This window comes from Felis catus, chromosome B4 (genome assembly GCF_018350175.1).
Source record: "Felis catus isolate Fca126 chromosome B4, F.catus_Fca126_mat1.0, whole genome shotgun sequence".
In the NCBI taxonomy this organism is placed as follows: Eukaryota; Metazoa; Chordata; class Mammalia; order Carnivora; family Felidae; genus Felis; species Felis catus.
In genome coordinates, this window is record NC_058374.1 from 33,146,488 (window position 1) to 33,163,845 (window position 17,358).

A 17,358-nucleotide genomic window follows, 5' to 3' on the forward strand; every position below is an offset into this window, starting at 1 on the left:
TTTAGAACTGATAATTTCTTCCTCTTTAATTCCATCAAGTTTTATTATAGAAAAATGTGGAAATTACCTGAAATAATAGATCAGTACATTGATTCCATAACATTTGGCAACCTTAAAACTAAAATTAAAAAAAATTCTCAGCATGTGCATTTTGCTTTTTACAGATTTGCTTTGCCTAATCTTAGGCTGATTTTAGGTTCCATATTTCCTATAGGTTTTTGCTACTCTATTTAGAGTTCCAAGTTTTAACCTCCCTGCAGGAAATCCACTAGAATTCTTTCTGGGAACATTGTGGAAGGGGGTAAACATTGGCTTTTGTTTCTTCTTTTCTGGGTTTAGTGATTTTTTTTTTTTTTTTTTTTTTTTTGCCTGTTGTCACCTCTATGATGACACTCAAGTTATGGGCTAAATTTTCATTGTTATTCAAAAAGGATTTTTTTAATTGATAAAAGCCTAACTTGCCCTCCACAAAATGAGTTTTGCTAATTAAAAGGCTCTGATTCTTAGTCAGTGTTAACACCTGTCGAATACCAAACATCTTAGTGTTAATCCAGGTGGTGGCATATCAGTTGATTGCAGAAATATTTCATGAGGCACAAAGAAGAAGGCAAAAATTAATTACTACTTATTGAGTTTGGTTAATAATTACTCTAGTTTCCATCAGCTTAAAACTAGAATTATTTTCAACGTCAAACTTTCCAGAAAAGAGTGTCAGTGATTTGAGGGTAATGATTTTGTAAGAGAAAGTAAGAGGATATTTAGTTTCCACATCCATCATTTCTACCCACATTTAAAATGGTGAATATTACTTATTAAAAGCACCAACCTTTATCTTTTCTGAGAGATATCATACAGAGGAATAGCAAAAGAACAGTATTCAGAGTTATAGCAAAAAAGTGGCACCAGAAACCTGATAATATTTTCTATGCCATCACTCTGATATCTTTATGGACATTTCATTCACATATTTGTGTTTATTTTATTTGCTCTATTTATTTATAATATATATATATATATTTGGCAAATATAAATTTGCAAAGGATTTGCTTAAGAATTATTTCAGCATATAATAAAAAATGAATAAATATGGCATGTGTTTAAGCTTAAAATTTATTAAGGAAGAAAAGTCTATGCTTGCTATTTTATTGGGTAAAACCCATCCAGTACTTATGACAACAAGTAATTATTAGCCATACCTGCTGAGATGGTTTTAAAATACATATGGAAATTCTTTGAACACCTCCTTTAAAAAGAGGGAGCCTAATTCCTCTCTCTTAATGAGGGCTAGTGACTGGCTTCTAATGATTAGAACATTGTGAAAATGATGCTGGGTGACCCATGGGCTTCTGCTCTCCTGCTCTCTTCCACATACCAGGGAAGCCCTGAGCTGACATGGTAGAAGTTTTACTCCCTTGAAAAGGCCACGATGGAGAGAAATCCCACAGAAAGACACATAGAAATAGAAGGAGATGCTTCAGAAACAAGCCCCACAGTTTGGGTCATTCCAGCCCTGGCACCAGACAGATGACAGAAGAATCCAGGTGACATCCCAGCCAGAGCCCTCACCTGAATATATTGTCATGAGGGCAGCTGAATCAGAATTGGGCAGCCAAGCCACTGCTAAAGTTCTGACCTCTGGAAACTGAGAGGTAGTAAATGATGATTGTTTTTTATTTTTAAAGTTTATTTATGTATTTTGAAAGAGAAAGAGGGAATGGACAGAGAGAGAGAATAGGAGAGAAAGAATCTGCACTGTCAGTGCAGAGCCTAAAAGGGGGCTCAAACTCATGAACCATGAGATCATGACCTGAACCAATATGAAGAGTCAGAAGCTTAACCAATGAGCCACCCAGGCGCTCCATGATTGTGGTTTTAAGCAGCCAAGTTTTGGATGGGTTGTTAAGCAGTTTTGACACCTGGAACAACTACCACTACTAAGTTGTAGAGGGTTTTAAAGGCCAAGTCATAAATGCTCATGCCCAGCAAAGGTTAAATCATCAGGAAAATGCCTTTTAAAACCAATAGATCTTTAAATGACCCATTTTCCAGGGCTGGAGAGTAATTTGAAATGTGTCTAGTAGGGCTTCTTTAAAGCTTCTGTCAACAGGTCTTGGCTGGATCTGTGTCAACCCTAGGCTGATTTAATTTCAGTAAACTGCAGCAACTCACCTGCTATTTTGGGTCCTGACCAACACTTTTCTCTTGATTAGTGGTTCTGTGTGTGTCTCTTGAGTGTGTCTGTGTGTTTTGCATATTTTCTCATTTTATGTGAAAGAATAAATAATAGTATTGTGGTGGTTTTATGTACAAAGTGCCAAGTTACTAGGAAGAAAATATTGTTTATCAACTGAGCTTTAAAACAGATGTCGGAGAACTCTGAGGAAAAGAATGAATAAAACCAAGAGGAAAAAAAAGCCTCACCATTTTTCCCCTTTATCCACATGAATTTTAAACTAAGTTAAAAATAACAGTAAGTGGTCTAAAGACCTAACTGAAACTTTGAAATAAATTTGTGGGATTGTCACAATTACTCATATAATTACAGTATAAGGTAAGATTGTAATAATTAAAAAAATCTGACAATTATCACCAAATCTTATTTTATTAATGGCAGGGTAGTATGTGTTATGCTACTTAATTTACTCTAAATTGAAAACATAATTCTATACCCAAAAGATAAAATTATTTATAGTATGAGTAAAGATTATTCTATTACCTGAGTTGTATGGGAATTCACTTATAGTTTTGATGCCCTCTGGGAAAAGACATACAGAGCACGATAGAAGAATTCTTTCCTGGTCCAAACCTCCTTTTGTCATCAGGGAATACATGTGTTCAGGCATTGAAGAGAAAGAGAATCTAATCCCGTTGCTGTCCTTGGTTCATGTGAGCAAGAAAATGTACTATGTTAGAGACTATTAAAAGTTAAATATGTTGAATATATTGCTCAAGAAATTACTTCCTAGAGAGTCAAAAAATTATCAATTTTAGATATAAATGTTAATACATTTATTGTAAATCATGTATTTCATAAACATATGGCAGGTTCTTCATGGAACTATAGATATACAATAAATATTTGCCATGGTTGATGATGCTGCCTTAGCAATGGGGATAAGTGAAAGTCACCTCCACAAAAAGTGTGCACGTCCAATGTCGTTGCCAGGTTCTTATGGGATTTCATCCTGAGCTACCTTGCTCTCCATTGCCCTAATTCTGGATGGAGCAGAATTCACATTCCCAATTTTAGTAATTATAAAGCAGAAGTATTTCATGTTGGTCTACAATTTAAATTATACTAATTTTAAAATCAAATATTGGTATATTTTAATGGAGAGTGATAGGTGATCAACAATTGGGTTGAAAGAATATTGCCCTCATTAATCAAAGTGAAAATGCAGAGATTTGTGATACATTTATATGAAGACTTTTCAAGGTATGAAAGATAATCTTATATTTGTTTCAGAAAAAGTGTTGTTTTAGGCATTGTGCTGGATGAATTTAAAGATGCTTTCAACACAGAACTTCCAAATATTTTGAGATGGTAAGATATGCACAGAAAGAGGCTCAGAGAAAATGCTTTGGGCATTTCTATTAATAATAACTATTTATTGACCTGCATGTTGAACACTCACCTGACAACTTTAAGCTTTATTATTTCTTTTGACCTTTACAAAATCCCTGAGGTTTTCATTATGATCTCCATTTTCTAGATGCGGATGCTGAGGTACTGGGAAATGATTTGCTAACTGCCATAGAATTACCTGGGAATCCAAGATTCAAACATAAGCAGTTTGGCTCCAGACATTGTAATTATTGTATATTCCAACCATGGAATAGAGCAGTTTCTTCTGGATGCAGTGGTGGTAGGGTAAGGAGGGGGAGGTGATTGTAACTAAAATAAAACACAAAGAGAGGCTTTCCTCGAGGTAATTTTCAGTCTTTCTTTTATACAGAGTAAGGGAAATTCATCCTGCTTCTTCCTTGGAATTACAGATCCTGAGTATGAAGACATCTTTTATAATCCCAATTTAGCAATGGCCTCAAGCTGTTCCTAACTTCAGAATGTTGCATGATTGACTCAAACTGACAGTGATGAACATATTTTGGCTGACACTCTACCAAAATTTGGGTTTATTTATCTCATTAATATTTTTCTTTAGGCAAAATATATCTGTAATGCCCTTTCTATTTATAAAATGGAAATGTTTCTTTTCTTGAGTCAGATGACCTTCTGTGACAGGCAACTGAGAAGCAGAAGGCAGATGGTTTAGGTGCCCCCTTACCACAGTTTTTAAAACGCAATCTCTTTGTAAAAGGATGTAAGTCTGATTCAGGGTAGCAGTCCCTGTACATCATTTTGGTGTATTTTTTTTTATGTGTTTTGAGCAGAAGCTGCATTCCTAAAGTAGGATTCCTGCCATGCACACCACAGTTCTGAACACAAGTCCTGACAGAAGGGATGTTATTAAGCTGCCATACTGGGTTTCTTGCCACTGATAAGGCTTCTCAAGGTGTGAGATTAAAGCTCCATTCCAGACCTGAAACAAAGATTTGGGCTCCTGATGCTATAGCTATTTTCTTCTTCTTCTTCTTCTTCTTCTTCTTCTTCTTCTTCTTCTCCTTCTCCTTCTCCTTCTCCTTTTCCTTCTCCTTCTCCTTCTTCTCCTTCTCCTCCTTTTTTTTTATAAATCCCTGCATGCGTTGCATTATTGAGAAGCTTATAAATAAGCCATATTTATGATATATCCCTTCCATAAAGAAGATTCAAATACACTGAAAATCCAAAATGAGCCCTGAATTGATTTTTTTAATGTATGTATATATTCATACATTTGAGTATTCTCAAAGCAGAATTGTTACTTAGCAACAGGTGTGGGCTTCTGCATCTTGGTTTGAACATGTCCAAGTGTGAGGAAAAAGTTGGGGGAGATTAGGTTTAAAAAAATAATTATTCTTGAAAAGGAAAATCCCTAAAGAAGAAATTATTTGATAGGTTCTTATGAAAAGTTTTGTTGTCCAGATGTCTCATACGAAAAATGCCAAATGTATCTCAATTACCTAGGCAAGTTAGCCAGAGGCGTTTTGTTGATCTGAAATCATTACTTCAACTTCAGATTGTTACAGAGAAATCTTGATTAACAAGACTTAGAGTACTGCTTTTTCTTAGGAACTTCTTTCCCAATCCACAGCACTGTTAGATGTCTTGTTGCTTATTGTAGTCTTGAAACTCCAGTCCAGTAATTATCATCCTTGGAGATGATGTATTATATAATGCTATATTATATGAGGATCCACTGTATACTTAAAAGGTATGGGTCACATCTTCTGGGGCTTCCTAAGACAGCCCAACAAGGGGATGATGAACATCCTCAATTTGTGTATTTGGCCCCCCTCATGGACACATGGTATTATGCCCATTTGTCCATACTTATTTCTCTGTTATTAACAATCATGCATAATCACAGTACTGGCTGCACTGGAATTGATGGTATGTCACTATCTCAGTATATGATGGACCTCGGTGGGGGGGAGGGAGGCCCATAGTAAGTGTGAAAGTTGAGGTTGCTTGGGTTCTGTAAGTGAGAGAAGAGGAGGCTTTATTCCATGGCTTGTCAGACAGGGAAGGGAGGAAATGGAGGCTGGAATAGAAGAGAGAGGCTAGGGCCTTTGGCAAGGAGCTCCTAGGTAAGAGTTTCAGGGAACTAAGAAGACTTTCTGAAGAGAGGGAAAGGGATAGCCAAAAGTCAGAACACTTACTACCTTAACTAGCAGGTTAGAATTTGGTTTTACAAACTGGTTAAGGGTGTGACACCATTTAGAGCTGAGGATGAGAATGCCAACTTCACTTCTCAAATCTCTTAGGACAGGAGTCCTGTTTATTTAAGGTAAATTCCATATAACCAAGCAAATAGAAATTGTCAGAAAAAAAAATTCTCATTTACAAAGTTGGAAAAAAAATCTTTCTACTATGGTTACAACGCCTTAACTTTGTAATTTGCAAATTCCTTTTTAAAAAAAGAGCTAGCTATTTTTCTGGATCCTTAGGAGATGGCAGACCTGTGCTAAGTGCTTTACATATATTTTCCTTTGTGATCACATAAGTAACCCATTGTGTTTGTGAAAGGGATGAGTTAATCCTATTCATATAGGCCCAAATGACCAAGCCTCCATATGGGAGAGGATCTCCTGCAGAGCCCAGAGGACAATGTCATGTCTTCTTTAGGCCTATTTGACAAAAGCAGCAAATTTTCTTCCAAAAGCTATGTGGCTACAGATACTGTGAGCAGCAGGAAAGCCTTTTGACAGTTAAGGAATCTTGCTGCCTGAAATGAGAGCTGCCAGGGATGGCAAAATATCGAGTATTTTCCTCCATTATTACTTTATATTGGAATCAATTTGCCAACCACTCCATTACACTAGTGTCCCAACAAATAGCCTGTATTTTAATATTCACAAGGCAGGGATGTTCTTCAAAAAGTTATATTCTATCAGATTTTACATTCCCTTTTGTATCCAAATGCACAAAAGGAAGGTTGAAATTCTAGTTGGAAATATTTTCAGTAAAATTCATTTTTAATGATAAAATTAGATAACCCTATTCTTTTCATAGGCTATTTTTCCTCCAAGATCAAACAGGGGTTTACAAATATATTGTCTTGAATGTTAAGTTTAAGTCTTTGGTGCTGGACTAAAGACATGACTAGCAAATTAGAAACGTGTTCAGGGGCGCCTGGGTGGCACAGTCGGTTAAGCCTCCGACTTCAGCCAGGTCACGATCTCGCGGTCCGTGAGTTCGAGCCCCGCGTCAGGCTCTGGGCTGATGGCTCAGAGCCTGGAGCCTGTTTCCGATTCTGTGTCTCCCTCTCTCTCTGCCCCTCCCCCGTTCATGCTCTGTCTCTCTCTGTCCGAAAAATAAAAAAATAAAAACGTTGAAAAAAAAAATTAAAAAAAAAAAAAAGAAAGAAACGTGTTCAGATAATAACCGCCCACAAGAAGACAAAAGGATTGGCTTTGAATTGAGAAGGTTAAAGGAACTGTACTCATTTAACCTGAAGAGAAGGGTTATTTGATGACAATCTTTATATACACATGCATGATGGCTATGCAGGAAATAGCCAGTAACTGTTTTCTATCTTTACTTGAAAAAACAATAGGAAGAAATGGTATTAAGCAACAGTATAAAAGATTGAATTCAAACCTAAAAAGGGACCCTGGAAGAGGGATTATTAAATATGTGGAAGAATCTGCATATTTTTTCTAGAAGAGAAACAAAAGTGAGGTAGGGTGTCATCTGCTTGCCTATTTTAGATAGGGTCTTGCATGATGGCAACAAGATTAACATAGTAAATTCAAAGATTTACTTAGGCTTCTGATATTTTATTTTATTCCAATTTTGTGTTATTTTGGCATTTACTTTTGTGAAACATAATACTAAAAAGCATTAGAACTTGGGAAATAAATTCAGCCAGAACCATTAAAAAAAATCCATTGTTGTACATGGCTGGTCTGAAATAGCCTCTTCAGTTTATAGGGGCAGGGTAACCCTGTGATACTTGGAATTTTCAGATTTTCATTGGAATTTTTTTTTTTTTAGTGATCTTCCAACAACATTGAGAGAAAGGTGAATTAATTAGTCAGTGTGAATGACTCCTTAAAATAAATGATATAAACTTATTTAGAACATAGTGATATTTATAAAATAAATTTCAAAATGGAACTTTGGATAACAGTTTTTTATAATTCAATTCTTGCAATGAAATTTAAAGATAACATGTAACTAGATGATACATTTATCTTTTTTTAAAGAACTGCTTTAGATTTGCAGAAAAGTTGTGAGGATAGTACAGAGAGTTCTCATACCCCAGTTTTTTCTACTAATAACATCTTACATTAGTTTGATGCATTTGTTACAATTAATAAATCAATATGAGTTCATACTGATGTTTCTCACTCTGGTCTATCACCATATGGATCAAAGGCACCTCCTTTCCTAGCTTATTTGTAAACTCCAACCTGGCTTCCACCATCCACTGTGCATTTATTCAATTATTAAACTCTAATATACACATATATAGAATCAGATTTAGCCAGGACCCTTGTGGGAAAAAACTGCAACTAGAGTATAATGCATTGCAGTTCTTTCTGCCTTCAGTCCTACAGTCTGTTCAGTTCCAAATTACTGAGGACAGAACCTTCCCATCCCCTTCAGTGATTTGTTCCATACATTTGTGCACAAGTTAGATTTTTCTGAATCTGTATTTTATCCTGATATCTGTCCAACTTCTAAAAAACATTTAAAAATGTGTTGTGCATTGTTTAACTCTTAGCGCTGTAAACCATGGGTTTTGACAAACACCTCATGTATCCATTATTATATTACCATAAAGAGTAATTTCAATGCCCTAAAAAACCCTATGTGGCTTACCATCTCAATACTCCACCCCATTCCTTAAACTTCTGGCAATGACTTATCTTTAAACTTTTTAAAGATCTTTAAAACTTTTTTGCCTTTTCTGGAATACAGTTTAATTGCAATAATACAATATATGGCCTTTTAGAAGCTTATCAATATGCTTATCAATATGTATTTAAGATTCTTCCACGTGTTTTTATGACCTGATCATTTATTGTATGGGTGTACCACATTTAGTTTATCCATTTTCTTTTGAAGAACATTTTAGTTGCTTCCAGTTTTAGTGATTTTGAATAAAGCTGCTGTAAACATTCATGCACAAGTTTTTATGTGGGTACAGATTTTCAAATAAGTTGAGTAAATACCTAAAAGTACAATTGTTGAGTAATATGCTAAAAGTGTTTTCAGCTTTGTAAGAAACTGCCAAAGTGATTTGCCATTCCAAAAGTGACTATGCCATTTTTATTCCCACCAGCAATGCATGGGAGGTCCTGTTGCTCTACATCCTGGCCATAATTTGGTATTGTCAGGTTTTTTCTTGGATTTTAATCATTCTAATAGCTGTATGTTTTGGACATAAGCTCTTTATCAGATACATGTTTTGGAAATATTTTCTCTTAATGTACGACTTGTCTTTCTATTCTTTTAACAATATCTTTTGCAGAGCAGAAGTTTTTCATTTTAATACAGTCTAAATTAGCATTTTTTCTTTTATGGATCATACTTTCGCTATTATATCAATAAACTCATTGCCAAACCCAAGGTCATATAGATTTCCCCTATTAGTTTTTCTATAACTTTTACTGTTTTTCATTGTCTTTCAACACTATTTTCCATGTTGAGTTAATTTTTATGCAAGGGGTAAGATCTGTGTCTGGGTTCATTTCCCCCCCATAATTGCTGCAGCACCATTTATGGAAAAGATTACTAACTCCATCGAATTTCCTTTGCTTCTTTGTCAAAGACCAGGTATTTCATTTTTGATTGAGAAGCTACATCAAGGAATACCAATTATTCTTTCATGGATTATAGACTTATTGTTAATGTATAATGAAAGTTATTAGGTATTTAGACCGTTTGCCTGAACATTGATAAAAACAAAAGGGTGAAGAGGAAGAGTAAAGGAGATATTTATAAAGAAATGAAATAAGTCAATGTCATATCTGGATCTTTATACTTTTAGGTTATAAATATACTTATATAAGTATTCTTTTAGGTTATAAATAGGTCCATGGAATACAACTTGATCTGTCACAAAATTAAAGAAGTACAAGGAAAGGAAGCATCTAAACATTCTATACATTTATTGTGGATAGGAGCCAGGAGAGGACTAGATGCAGGCTTGAGATCAGGTTGGCTATGCTGGGGTTTGCCCCTCACATCACATGAACTAACACCTCAGTTGTGACGGTTAATTTTATGTCTCAAACCGACTTGGCCAACTGGTGTCCAGATTGTCAATTAAATACTATTCTGGGTGTTTCTGTGAGGGTGTTTTTTTTTTTTTTTTACAAGATTAACATTAAATAGATAGACTGAGTAAATCAGATTGCCTTCCATAATGTAAATGGACCTTATCCACTCAGCTGAAGGCCTGAATAGAACAAGAAGGTTGACCCTCCCCTGAATAAGAGAGAATTCCTCCTGCTTCATGATTTTCAAACTGGAATATTGACTCTTCCTGGGTTCTCAAGCCTGCCAGCCTTCGACTGAAACTACACCATTGGCTCTCCTGGCTTTTCCAACTTTCTGACTCACTCTGCAGATCATTGGACTTGCCAGCTTCCATAATTGTGTGAGCCAATTTCTTATAATACATCTCTTCATATCTATCTATCATCTATCATCTATCTGTTGTCTATCATCTATTCTACTGGTTTTGTTTGTTACTAATACATCAGATTTCCTTTTTACATTCCTGTTTAGTAAACATACCTTTCTACTTTGTAGAACCCAATTGTCATTTTGTAAGAGATAAGTCATCTTACCAGAAGAATTCTTTATTGTCAATTGGCTGAAGGCTCTAATAAGACTACTTTCCCCTTCAGCATTCTCCTTCCTGATATCCCTGGATAAAAAGCCATAGCCATGCTGGCTGGGGAAGCCTGAGTCACACACCTGAGTCTGTTTTGTTTTGTTTTTGCTACCATTGTGTTATCTGGGCTATGTTAATTTTGCAGTATTAATTAATTCAGCAAGGTTGTGCTGAATAAGGGTTTCTACAACAGCAATGTGTGACTTAGGAAGTATAACACCACTTTATTCTTTTCCTGCTCTTGAGCAGGGACTTGACTGATTTTAGAAATGCTACAAGGGTAGCTCACCTCTGCAATTAAATGAGATCCCAGAATTTGAGCCTTAGAAATGAAATTTTCTCAAGGCAAAGTTCCAAGTTTTCATTCTGCTTGAACGGAAGAACAAGATTAAAAGAGAAAAATGGTTGTATTGAGGACAGAAGACAAAACTCCATTTCACGTTGGTCTGTTTTAGCAGTTAATTTCTTCTCAAGAGGGACATTAAGTCTTTTTACCTGGCAGACAGGCTCTAGCTGTTTAAACCCAGTGTGGGCCATGGAATGGAATGAATGATTAGATTTTTGCATTAGTCATAGAAAGACAAGGTGCATATTATTTTCCCCTGCATTTCATCATGAAATATAGGCTATCCTTCCACTGAGTATTTGTTTAACCAGGTCATAAGAATTCTTAATTCAGAAAAAGGAAAAAAATAGCAACTGAGAACTAGGACCAACACACTTTAGAACATTTGCAGGTGTTTCTGGACAACAGGAGCACACTTGGTTACTCACCCTGTACTTCACCAATATCTTAATCAGTCATTCTGGCCAGTCCTAACTCTCAGCTCAGAAGTGAATTCTGTAACAAAGAAGAAGACTGTACATTTTTATATACTGTAAAAATGCTATTACTTTGTATTTAATAAGCTTCAAACTTATACTAATGCAAATAATGTGTGAAAATAATTGGAAATATTTAATGAATTTTAAGTTTTTATTTATATAAAAACTTCTATATTCAACAAACTTCAAAACAAGTAAATTTCTATGAATAACAAACTTCAAAATTCAATAACTTAAAAGTATTAGTGATTCAAGGAATGTCCCATGATGTCCTTAACTCTTATTTCCACAGTAAAATTTACATTTGGAAACACATTTTAATGTTTTTGATACATTATTATGGCTACAGAGCCTTTTTGAAGACTTAATTTTGCCACTCATCTCATTTTGCCAATTATTGTCCATTTATTTTCTGGTTCATAGTTATGCTATATCTGAAATAATAAAATTTACATTGCAGAGAATAAAAATATCTGGTCCCAATCAAGTCTCTCTTGGCATGGAGTCCATATAACCCAGGGCTTAGTTGTAGTTCTTAATGCCTACAAACATACTGGAGCACAGAGAATCATCGGTAAATATTTGTCATATGTACTGTCCCATACCTGACCCAGGCCAGAATGCAGTAGGAAAATTGTAAACACTTTTTCCTACTGAGAGGAAAGATACTATAGACTAATCAGTCTGGCTCGCATTATAGGGGAAGATGCTGAGAAATATTTCAGGAAAACAGTGGTGGTATTTCAGTAAAATGAGAACACATTTTTGGTTATTAGAAATGAAAAAATCAGTTTCAGTGAAAAGGCAATATTCTCTCATCATCAGCACCAGTTTGGTAGTTCAAAAATACCTTTCACAAAATTATAATACTATGTTAGTTCCAAGAGGGCTTTTCCTACCTTGATAAAACTCAGAACTGCTCACACCTTTACCATGTATATAACTAAAAGTGAAAAGAGCCCTTCTTATTTGTAATATTCTTTAAAAAATATCACATAGGTTGCATTTTCTGTGTTCACTACTTTTGATGTCAGGAACTATGAACCATGTATGACTCTTGTTTCAGTGAGGGAGCTTCCTTGTACCCCATACCATTTGGTTGGTTGTTTCCAAATAAAGTTATCAAGAACTGAGAAGTTCTATAAGGATCCTTGGCTGAAGAAATGTGTTCGTAACACAAAATAAGGCAATAACTCCTTTATGAGTTATATGGGCCCACTTTTAGATTTATAAGCATTAATATCTCTATAAAAATCTACAAAGCATTAATAGACAAAACTATTCTGGGGTAGTAGCTTATTAAGTCACGGTTTCTACATGCCCTCTTGAGATATTTGCAACATAGTCATTCATCTTGCATTAACACATGGCATTTCGCTTAATTACTGCAGTGTACATTCATAGAATCACTGCTTACTCAATACAGTTTGAGACTGAAATGGTTGATGTTTCAGTTAATACATGATCAAATAAATAATATTCTCATGTAATGTGTTTCAGGCTGCCTCCTAATTTCCTTTCCAAGTAGGCATCTGGTTTTAAATCTGGCTCCATGTCAGTCTTTGAAGGGCAGTATTTGTAAGTCTTAAATTTGTCCTGGCTGCTGACCTTAGCAAGGGGATGTCAGAGAAGCAGTGCAATGGAGTGCTTGAGGCAGGATCGCTTTTCAGAGCATTATTTAATTTTGGTTGTTGGCTCAGCTCACTCATCAGAGACTGCTATTTCCAGCTGCACTGCAAGCTCTCCCACAGTTTAATTGTTTGCTTATTTTTTTAGAAATCCTCCATCCAAGCACCTCAATAATGTGCCAAATTATGACGATGACTTCACACCTCAGCTAATTCACATCTGCAAGGAGAGAAAACAATTTGCAACTGAATCCAGCCTCGCTAAATACTCTCTTAACAAATTCCCTTTGCTTCTCAGCTGCTCTGGAGACTGTTCAGTAAATCCAGATTTGTCAAGAAATGTACATACAATATGATATGCAAATGCAATATGCTACCTACTTATTGATTTGTCTATTGACATTATGTTTATAGTCTTTATATAACTCATGGATTAAATTAAATCTTGTACTCAAAGCACCAAAATAGAAAAATTATGTATACTGAGCAATTATATACTATTATGATATATTCACCTTAGATATGCACAAAATAGAAATACCTTTACCATCTAAATATTTATTAAACACCCTATGTCATTGCTTTCTTAACTTTTCAGGAATCAGAACCAATGTTATTAGTCTTAGCTGATGTTAGTATTTAAAGATGCCCTTAAATAAAGTGCCCTGTCAGAAAATTATAAATATTTATGAAGCACTCCATATAAAACAGGGACCAATCTAGACTTTAAAGATATAGTAGGGAACAAGACAAGCAGAATCTCGGCTTTCATGGAGTTTGGGTTTCTCTTTCCATCTCTGCTCTCTCTCATGTGTGTTTATTTTTTGCAGGGGAGAAAATTAGTAAATAAATAAGTAAAAAGTTATGTTTAAAATTAGATATTGAAAAGTTCTATCCAGAGAATAAAATCAAATTATGTGACAGGGAGTCACAGTGTCTACTTTAGATTGGGTGATTTATGAGGGAAGGAGTTTCTGTGGACACAATTAAGCTTCTTCAGACAAGAAGCCAGGTACCTGACGATCTTGTGGTAGAACAATCTGCGTGGGAAGGACAGCTGTTTTAAAGTCTCAAGGCAGAAATGAACATGGTCTATTCAAAGAACAGATGAAAAGCAGTGGTGGCTAGAGAGTAAGAGATAACAGGAAGAGGAAGAGGAGAATGTGAATATACACATTAATCATGTATACCCTGTGCACTATTTGTCAGGCACTAGGCTAAGCATTTTGGATCTATGAACTCTTCATTTTCAATACAGCCCATGAGCTGAGTGCTAACATTATCTTCATCCTATAGATGAGGAAACTAAAGCACGGAATGTTATAATAGCTTGTCTTAGGTTACACAGTGGTGATCTTGCTCTGTGTTCTCGGTTGTCAGACACTCCACTAAATGAAGAGTTTGGATTCCATTCAAAATGTGAGGAGAGTGTTGTACTGGAAAGTTTTACTAGAAAGGTGGTTTGATCTGCCTTACATTTGAAATGGTTCATCATTATGGTTTGGTGATGGATAGTGGATGAGGATAGGAGAAAGACAAGAGTAGCAGCAGAAAGACTGCTTGGGAGGCCATTGTGACAGTCAAGCATGAAGTATTGGTGGCTGATCCCAGTATAGAGACATCGTAGTAGTGTATATGTCACTGGATTTGCGATATGTTTTGGAACAGAGCCAATAGGATTTACTCATGGGTTCAGTGTGAAGGGTAAAGGAGAGAATCAAAGATAACTCCTAGATGTTTTATTTAAGGAATTAAGAAAAATATAATAATGATTAATATGAACATGATAATTGTACATAACATTCATGTAGTGTTTACTGTGTGTACCTGGCATGGTTCTAAGCATTTGTATTGACACCTCATCACAACTCAAGGAAGTTACTATTATCTCCAGTCTTTTAAGATGAGAAAACTGGGACACCAAGAGAGTAAATAATTTGCCCAAGGTCACAAAAGTAGTTATGTGATGGATTTCAACCTAGGGCACTTGGTTGTGTAATCTGTATACTTAAGTAAGCACTTCTATATGGACCCTCATTTGCTGTTATTTCCTGGGTCTACTAGCATAAGAGCTGGCTTTTCTTCTGGGGAGGAGAAGAAATCAAGAGTCCCACTGGCTATGTTAATGTTGACATGGCTACTAGACATCCATATTAAGATTAAATCAGGCATTTGGAAATATGAATTTGCAGTTCTGGGGAGAGATAAGGACTAGGGACCTAGATTTGGAACTCTTGAGCATATATAAATGACATTTAAAGCCATGGATCTGGCTTACATCACCTATAGTAATAATAGGTTATATGTGTCAAACACTGACTATGTGTCATACATATGTGTCATACACTGTGTCATACATTGACTAATTTATTTTCACAATTACTTGAGTTAGAAGTATTGTCTAACTACTGTCATTCTCACTTTTTATAGATGTGAAAATTGAAGCACAAAATAGTTTTACCCTACAACCAGGAAGTACGAATTTCATTGTGAGGATGAAAAGAGGTAATTTAAGTTCAATGCTATTAGTAGTAACAGTAGTAGTCTCTATTGTGATCTTATTTTTGCGTATATCATCTGAGGTTCATATAGTGCCCAATAAATAAAGTTTAAAGTACATGAATGTCTCAACTTGGTTAAAGAAGAACAAAAAAAGCAGAGCTCATCATTCACTATGTCTTTGCTGTCAAAAAAGATAAGAAAGTGAATGTTGGGGAAAAGATCATTCTGGGATGGAAGAAGGAATAATTTGGCAAAAATCATTTAGGACAGATTGCTTTTCATTGCAGCTCACTATATTTACATGCAGATAAATAGGATAAAAAATATTTTCTGTGATTATTTCAGTATGATACGTTTTCTCATCTTCCTCTACATCTCTAATAAATTACTTGGATTTGGGGGTCTTACTGACTTTTCCTTAAATCTGGCTGGTGCCATGGCCACCTTTAATGTAGGTGAAATGGCACAAAATTTAGAATGCGAAAAATATTTTCTCTACAAATTCTGGATTTTTTTAAATTCTGGGAAATCGCATGGTATGCTAGTGTCAGTGAATACTTTTTCAGAAACTTGTTTCCCTGTCTCTCTTTTTTTGTTCCCCAAAGAGTTGTTTCTATTTCTCAGTCCATCTAGCACATCTGTGTGATGCTATCACTGCAGGTGCTGTGTTGCTAATACAGCATAGATTTCCCTGGGTAGTGGGGCTGAGCGACGCCTTTTCTTAAGTCATTCAAAACAAGACTGGCTATATAAACCACTAGAGAATACACACTGTAGGAAACAAGATTACCTAATAATCTGTTGCATCTCTATTTTCTGTTTTTCCATAAATGGCTAGTAACATCAGCTGTCACAGTTATGGATTTTATTTTTTTCTATGTCATATTTACTGTTTGGTTTTGATTTATCAGGTAGTGAGGATGAGAGTGCTTTTTTAAAAATTTATTTTGATGTTTTGGAATTTTACAATTGAGTTATTTGACAGATAAAATATTAGTTTTTCTGGACAACAGTGGATGATATTAACACAAGCATGCCAGAGAGAAGGGGACTCAAACCATGCCTACTGGCAGGTATAGGTCAGTATTAGGTGTAGCTTCAGTTTAGGTTACAGAGTCTGTTCTGTATGACATAGATTCTTAATTTACGTTTTTAAATTAAAATTTATTTTTATCAAAATCATATACATATATAGTTTATAACTCAAACATTCTTCCAAAGCTTAGCATTCAAATAGCAGTCATCTATCTGCCCTTTCAAACTCCTGAATCTTGCTTCCCAGAGGCAACTATATTTCTGATTCTTCTTGTACCTTAATATTCCTAAATAAATGGGTTTTGATATTCTCTTTTAGGCTGCCACTATGGAAGAAAATGATTTAGCTTGTCTACACATACTCTTTGCTGTAAAAAATATGTCCATTCCCCATCCTTCCAATAAAAACATATTAAAATTTTTGATTAAATCACTATTCAGTGTTTATAATTATGACTACATGGATATTGTTCAAGGCTAAGTATACCCATGTTAGATGCTATAATTATATTTCATATCTTTATAATTTTCATCTTAAAATTAAAATGTCTTTGAAAAACCAGCTGATTGTTTTATTTACTTTATATCAATCTGACATACAATGTTACATTAATTTCAGATGTGCCACAAAATGATTCAACATCTCTATATGTTATGCTATGCTTATCTGTGTAGTTACCATCTGTCACCACACAATACCATTGACTGTATTCCTTATGCTATACCTTGCATCCTCATGACCTATTCATTCCATAACTGGAAGCTTATACCTCCTACTCCCCTTTACAATTTCAGGCATTCAGATATATTCAGGTATTGAAAAGAATATAACAAATATACATGGATACATCACCCCATTTAAGAAGTAAGATTTTATAAATACCACTGAAGCCACTGATAAACTTTTTTTTTTTATA

At 35.1% G+C, this 17,358-nt stretch overlaps 1 long non-coding RNA gene across 3 annotated transcripts in view; it reads left to right on the forward strand.

Annotated features, from left to right (window-relative positions):
* LOC123386499 overlaps positions 1-16,877 on the forward strand; it is a 70,005-nt gene extending 53,128 nt beyond the window's left edge. For 2 of the 3 annotated variants that reach the window (XR_006600439.1, XR_006600440.1), the window contains 2 exons: positions 15,335-15,409; positions 16,761-16,877. This is a non-coding gene — a long non-coding RNA (uncharacterized LOC123386499). Of the gene's footprint in view, positions 1-1,375; positions 1,734-15,334; positions 15,410-16,760 lie in introns of those variants that run through there. The other variant, XR_006600441.1, reaches the window with a different exon arrangement.
* The last annotated feature ends 481 nt before the right edge of the window (positions 16,878-17,358 follow it).